The sequence below is a fragment of the Cherax quadricarinatus genome, chromosome 15 (assembly GCF_038502225.1).
Source record: "Cherax quadricarinatus isolate ZL_2023a chromosome 15, ASM3850222v1, whole genome shotgun sequence".
NCBI classification, from domain to species: Eukaryota; Metazoa; Arthropoda; class Malacostraca; order Decapoda; family Parastacidae; genus Cherax; species Cherax quadricarinatus.
In genome coordinates this window covers 7,650,293-7,657,649 of record NC_091306.1, presented here as the reverse complement: position 1 = coordinate 7,657,649, position 7,357 = coordinate 7,650,293, and positions in this window count along the sequence as shown.

The following is a 7,357-nucleotide window of genomic DNA, read 5'->3' as shown; positions in this document are numbered from 1 at the left end:
ACTAGGGATAGGCAGAGAGCATGCATAGTGCCTTTGTATAAAGGCAAAGAGGATGAAAGAGAGTGCAAAAATGATAGGGGAATAAGTCTGTTGAGTATACCTGGTGAAGTGTATGGTAGAGTTATTATTGAAAGAATTAAGAGTAAGACGGAGAGTAGGATTGTAGATGAACAAGAAGGCTTTAGGAAAGGTAGGGAGTGTGTAGACCAAGTGTTTACAGTGAAACATATTGGTGAATAGTATTTAGATAAGGGTAAAGAGGTTTTAGTAGCATTTATGGATTTGGAAAAGGCATATGACAGGGTGGATAGGGGGGCAATGTGGCAGATGTTGAAGGTGTATGGTGTAGGAGGTAGGTTACTGAAAGCAGTGAAGAGTTTTTACGAGGATAGTGAGGCTCAGGTTCGAGTATGTAGGAGAGAGAGAGAGATTATTTCCCAGTGAAAGTAGGCCTTAGACAAGGATGTGTGATGTCACCGTGGTTGTTCAATATATCTATAGATCGGGTTGTAAGAGAAGTGAATGCTAAGGTCTTGGCAAGAGGTGTGGAGTTAAAAGATAAAGAATCAAACACAAGGTGGGAGTTGTCACAGTTGCTCTTTGCTGATGACACTGTGCTTTTGGGAGATTCTGAAGAGAAGTCGCAGAGGTTGGTGGATGAATTTGGTAGGGTATGTAAAAGAAGAAAATTAAAAGTGAATATAGGAAAGAGTAAGGTGAAAAGGATAAAAAGATTAGGCGACGAAAGACTGGATATCAGAATCGAGGGAGAGAGTATGGAGGAGGTGAATATATTCAGATATTTAGGAGTGGACGTGTCAGCAGATGGGTCTGTGAAGGATGGGGTGAATCATAGAATTGATGAGGGGAAAAGGGTGAGTGGTGCACTTAGAAGTCTGTGGAGACAAAGAACTTTGTCCGTAGAAGCAAAGAAGGGAATGTGTGAAAGTATAGTTGTACCAACACTCTTGTATGGGTGTGAAGCATGGGCGATTAATGTTGCAACTAGGAGAAGGCTGGAGGCAGTGGAGATGTCATGTCTGAGGGCAATGTGTGGTGTGAATATAATGCAAAGAATTCGTAGTGTGGAAGTTAGGATGAGGTGCAGGATTGCCAAAACTGTTGTCCAGACGGCTGAGGAAGGATTGTTGAGGTGGTTTGGACAAGGAGAGAGACTGGAACAAAACAGAATGACTTCGAGAGTGTATAAATCTGTAGTGGAGGGAAGGCAGGGTAGGGGTCGGCCTAGGAAGGGATGGAGGGAGGGGGTAAAGGAGGTTTTGTGTGCGAGGGGCTTGGACTTCCAGCAAGCAAGCGTGAGCATATATGATAGGAGTGAATGGAGACAAATGGTTTTTAATACTTGACGTGCTGTTGGAGTGTGAGCATAGTAACATTTATGAAGGGGTTCAGGGAAACCGGCAGGCCGGACTTGAGTCCTGGAGATGGGAAGTACAGTGCCTGCACTCTGAAGGAGGGGTGTTAATGTTGCAGTTTAAAAACTGTAGTGTAAAGCACCCTTCTGGCAAGACAGTGATGGAGTGAATGATGGTGAAAGTTTTTCTTTTTCGGGCCACCCTGCCTTGGTGGGAATCGGCCGATATGTTAATAAAAAAATATTATTATTATTATTATTATTATTATTATTATTATTATTATTATTATTATTATTATTATTATTATTATTATTATTATTGTTGTAGATATTTTTATGGGTTAGAGTTAAATCTAATTCAGGTTTGATCGGAGGAAAAGAAGGGTAGCTCCAGTCCTCTGGATCAAGATCCCTTCACCAGCACCCTCCTCATCAAGGGTGACCTTCAGCAAGAATAAGGCAGCAGCACTATGCTCAGGTACCTAATTATATATATTAAAAAAATATAAAGTGCTTTCTCTCGTATTTTCTACACATCCCTCCCACGATGTTCCTTTTTTTTATCGTTTATCACCCCACTCAGTCTCCCTCTCCTCCTCCTCCTCCCTCTCGTTTCCTTCCCTTACGACCCTCCCTCTCGTTCTTCTCCACTTGCCTTTCATTACCAGTCATTGTCTCTCCCCCTTTCTCTTCTTCATTCTCCTCTTTCTGTATTTCCCCCTCCCCAACGCCTCTCCTCCCCGTGCTCCATCCCCCATCTTTTGTTTGTTTTCCTGTCTCTGCATCCTCTCTCTCTCTCTCTCTCTCTCTCTCTCTCTCTCTCTCTCTCTCTCTCTCTCTCTCTCTCTCTCTCTCTCTCTCTCTCTCTCTCTCTATCAAATATTATTGAAATATATTAATGACTACTGATAATTATAATTTTAGAAAACATAACTTGCAGTGCTTGTACGCTTCTTAATTGCCTTGAGAAAATGCCCACCGTATCTCATCAGCCCAGCCCCTTCTGCCACACTGCAAGCAAAAGGAATAGTGCAGAGTGCGGCATAAGTTTCTAATGCAGTTAAATATCAGCGATGACTATCTGAACCTAAGAGAGAGAGAGAGAGAGAGAGAGAGAGAGAGAGAGAGAGAGAGAGAGAGAGAGAGAGAGAGAGAGAGAGAGAGAGAGAGAGAGAGAGAGAGAGAGAGAGAGAGAGAGAGAGAGAGAGACGGGGCGCTCACAAGTTATCACGTGGAAACTGATATAAGAACATAAAGACGGAGCAATGAGCAGGCCTACTGACCCATGCTAGGCAGGTTCAAGTCACCTATTGGCCTAAGCTACTGACCGAAGCCAGTCAGGTCAGAGTCACATCCACTTTTTCTTCAATAAATGTGGAAAATTATTACCTACACAACCCAAAATGAGCTTGAGCCTTGTCTTGAGTGAGATACCTGTATTATCCTGGGTTGTCCTGGATTATTACCCCTCTAGGGATACTAATTACTGCGGCCAGCAGTAACAGCCTCGTTGATCAGGCCCCGATCCACCGAAAGGCCTGGTCGTGGACCGGGCCGCGGGGGCGTTGATCCCCGGAATGTCCTCCAGGTAGACTCCAGGTTACCTGGAGGTTACCTGGAGGCTACTCCGGGGATCAACGCCCCCGCGGCCCGGTCCATGACCAGGCCTCCCGGTGGATCAGGGCCTGATCAGGTAGATAAAACACGTAACCTTGGTCGTAGCCTTGGTCGTAGCCTTGGTCGTAGTCTTGGTCGTAGCCTTGGTCGTAGTCGTAATCGTCGTTATGGCCAGGACGACCGTCCTATTGAAGGTATCAAGAGGGATACTACTCTCCCTCCTGCAGGATATCATTAAATGCCTCCCAGGGGCTATACTAACCAAGGGAATCCTAAGGGTGAAAGGGGATCCTCCCACTTGGAGGGAGGGAGCAGCCGGGATGGGAAGTTGTTAGAGAAGGGAAGACAAGGCGGTGTGGTGGGAGGAGGAGGAGAAAGAGAAAGAGGGGGAGGAGGAGAAGGAGGAGGAGGAGGAAGAGAAAGAGGGGGAGGAGGAGGAGGAGGAGAGGAAAAAGAAGAAAAGGAAGAGGAGGGTTTGGCCGCTGAAGCAGCTAGGTAAGTATCACTCAAAGGTTACTTTATAGTGGCTGGCTGAATTTACACTCTTCCTCTAAGGTTATCGTTTACATATAACTTGAGAAAGCCTCGTCAGATCGGCTTCAAACTCTCAACACTAGTAATATTATAACTAGAGAAAGATTCGTGCAATTGTTGACATATACAGACGCCCTCCGCTAAGTCTAGTTTAAACTTGAGAATACCTCTTCCGATCATCTTCAAACTTGCTACACTGGTGTGCCCTACTTAGAAGAACTTTGGAACAGATATTGGAGTGTGCAAATGTCAATTTGTTGATAATGAATTTTATAAGATGGATTGTATTCCACAAGTTTAGGTTATTATGCAGATGCAACTTTGCAAATACAGTAATCGTGGTTAATAAAGGCTGGGAACGTTGGAGTCCGTGTAACAGACGGAGAATGCTGCTTCTGGTCGACTTCAAACTTTTAGTGCAGGTGTGTTTTGCTGTTAAGCAAAACACACCTGCATACTGTATTTTGTGAAGTTGCACTTGTATAATAACAGAAGGTTCGGTCAGGTTAGTCAAGAAACACGACAAGTGTTACTTGACTCGGGTCTTAGTCATATGATGACCCACAGCTGGAACTTTTGGTCATATGACCGAGGCCTTCCACTGGCTAACCTTGGAGGACCGTGGAGAGAGTTTAGCTTCACGGAGCTGAACTCTTCTCCAGGCTGAGGGACTGACCACCTCAAATACTTTTTCTCCAAGGTTGATGGACTGATTACATCATCTTCATTTCATTACTACTGTTACCTTTGTATTTGACTGAAGAAGCCTACCGTGTAGTCGAAACATTTCATCAATAAAGATACCCAACTGCTGCACATGTGTCTTAATCTTCAATACATGATTCAACAAGTCGATGATCAAATCTCTGGCTCACTTTATGGGTCTGAACTGCTTCTATAAATGGGCCCCACCCACATATAACCACGCCTGCTAATGCCACTTTGCTTTTCTTTTTCCACTGACTCCACTATAAAAGGCTCAATTCTCATTTCTCTGTTTGAGATTCTAATAAAGCCAACCATGTTGGGCGAAACGTTCCTCGATAAAGATACCAAGGTGTTGCACGTGTATTTTATTCATCAATCTGATATTTTATTGCTGTTGATTCGACGATGCATTGTAGGTTTGCAGGATAGACTGAGGGCCCTGAATCTGCACTCTCTAGAAAGGCGTAGAATTAGGGAGGATATGATTGAGGTGTATAAATGGGAAACAGGAATAAATAAAGGGGATGTAAATAGCGTGCTAAAAATATCTAGCCAAGACAGGACTCGCAGCAATGGTTTTAAGTTGGAAAAAATCAGATTCAGGAAGGATATAGGAAAACACTGGTTTGGTAATAGAGTTGTGGATGAGTGGAACAAACTCCCAAGTACCGTCATAGAAGCTAAAACCTTTGTAGTTTTAAAAATAGGTTAGATAAATGCCATGAGGGGGTGGGTGTGAGTTGGACTTGACTATCTTGTGCTAATAGGTCTGATGCCTTGCTCCTTCCTTAAGTAGATGTGACCTGTCCTGGCTAGGTTGGGTCATTGGCTTAAGCCGGTGGGAGACTTGGACCTGCCTCGCATGGGCCAGTAGACCTGCTGTGTTCCTTATGTTTCTATAAATGTCTATATTATGGTCATGTTATCACTGTGAGTTACAGATCTGTTCAGTCTTCTAACTGTATTCCAGTGACATTTAATTTCAGTATTTAGCACTTTCAAAATATTTCTTTTCTAATTCTTGACACACACACAAGCCGAAGTTACACTGAACTTCATACAGATTATTTCTAAGTTATAGCTAACTTAACAGCTGTATCTTACAGAAAAAAATCAATGTGAAACAGAACTTGTAAGGTAATCGCTTTCTGTTTGTTTTTATCTGTAGATAAATGGCTTCTTCAATGAGTACGTTGGTAGAGCTATAATGCGAGTTTAATGTACTCAGTAATGACTTAGAATTAGTAATGATCAAAGCTTCAGCCTTATTTTAATGCGTTAACTTCAGTGTCATTAACGTGGTAAACAGTTCAATTTGTGATGCAGAAGCCCAATTGTTATTTCTCACGTTTAACATAACATAATTGTTATAATACTTATGTAAGGAAGCTGCAGGACGAGCAGATGCAACCCTCCTGGTGGGGTTCTTGTTTAGATCCCTCACTGTATATAATTTGTGATATTTAACCTACAGTTAGGCGAGAAATTTATTCTTGAGCTGTTGCAACTGACTTATGTAATGGATTACTAATGATAAGCCTCTTGACAGGTTGGTGTTATGGGAAAGCGCCAACCCCCTGAGGCTCATGTGACGCCCCGGGAAAAACCTTCAGGAAAAACGACAAATAAATATCATTGTATGCTTAGGTTATAAGTTTTAAAGCTGTACTCACCTAGTTGTACTCACCTAGTTGTACTCACCTAGTTGTACTCACCTAGTTGAGGTTGCCGGGGTCGAGTCCGAGCTCCTGGCCCCGCCTCTTCACTGATCGCTACTAGGTCACTCTCCCTGAGCCGTGAGCTTTATCATACCTCTGCTTAAAGCTATGTATGGATCCTGCCTCCACTACATCGCTTCCCAAACTATTCCACTTCCTGACTACTCTGTGGCTGAAGAAATACTTCCTAACATCCCTGTGATTCATCTGTGTCTTCAGCTTCCAACTGTGTGTCCTTGTTACTGTGTCCAATCTCTGGAACATCCTGTCTTTGTCCACCTTGTCAATTCCTCTCAGTATTTTGTATATCGTTATCATGTCCCCCCTATCTCTTCTGTCCTCCAGTGTCGTCAGGTTGATTTCCCTTAACCTCTCCTCGTAGGACATACCTCTTAGCTCTGGGACTAGTCTTGTTGCAAACCTTTGCACTTTCTCTAGTTTCTTCACGTGCTTGGCTAGGTGTGGGTTCCAAACTGGTGCCGCATCCTCCAATATGGGCCTAACGTACACGGTGTACAGGGTCCTGAATGATTCCTTATTAAGATGTCGGAATGCTGTTCTGAGGTTTGCTAGGCGCCCATATGCTGCAGCAGTTATTTGGTTGATGTACGCTTCAGGAGATGTGCCTGGTGTTATACTCACCCCAAGATCTTTTTCCTTGAGTGAGGTTTGTAGTCTCTGACCCCCTAGACTGTACTCCGTCTGCGGCCTTCTTTGCCCTTCCCCAATCTTCATGACTTTGCACTTGGTGGGATTGAACTCCAGGAGCCAATTGTTGGACCAGGTCTGCAGCCTGTCCAGATCCCTTTGTAGTTCTGCCTGGTCTTCGATCGAGTGAATTCTTCTCATCAACTTCACGTCATCTGCAAACAGGGACACCTCAGAGTCTATTCCTTCCGTCATGTCGTTCACAAATACCAGAAAGAGCACTGGTCCTATGGATAGTTAGCAAGATTGATAGTGAAAATTTTTGGGGTCATTTCTAAAAATGCCAAGTACAGTGTTAGGTGTAATTATCCTATAAGGCTGGGAATACCGAGCTGCTTCCTTGTGCGCACAAGAACGCAGGAACGCTGGCGTAGGCCTGCCGGCCCATGCTAGGCAGGTTTTACTTGCACCTAAACTGTTTTGAAAGTTATACAAGGTTCTCGCTTCAGTGAGTCTGTTGCACTCATCTGCAGCTCTGTTGGTTCTTCTGGGACACCCATTGGTAGTGCTGGCGCCACCACACGCTGTTCCTGCGCCATCACACGCTGTTCCTGCGCCACCACACGCTGTTCATACATCATCACACTATTCTTGCTCCATTACACTCTCTTCTTGCATCACCACACGTTGTTCTTGCGTCACCACACGTTGTTCTTACGTCACCACACGTTGTTCTTGCATCGCCACACGTTGTTCT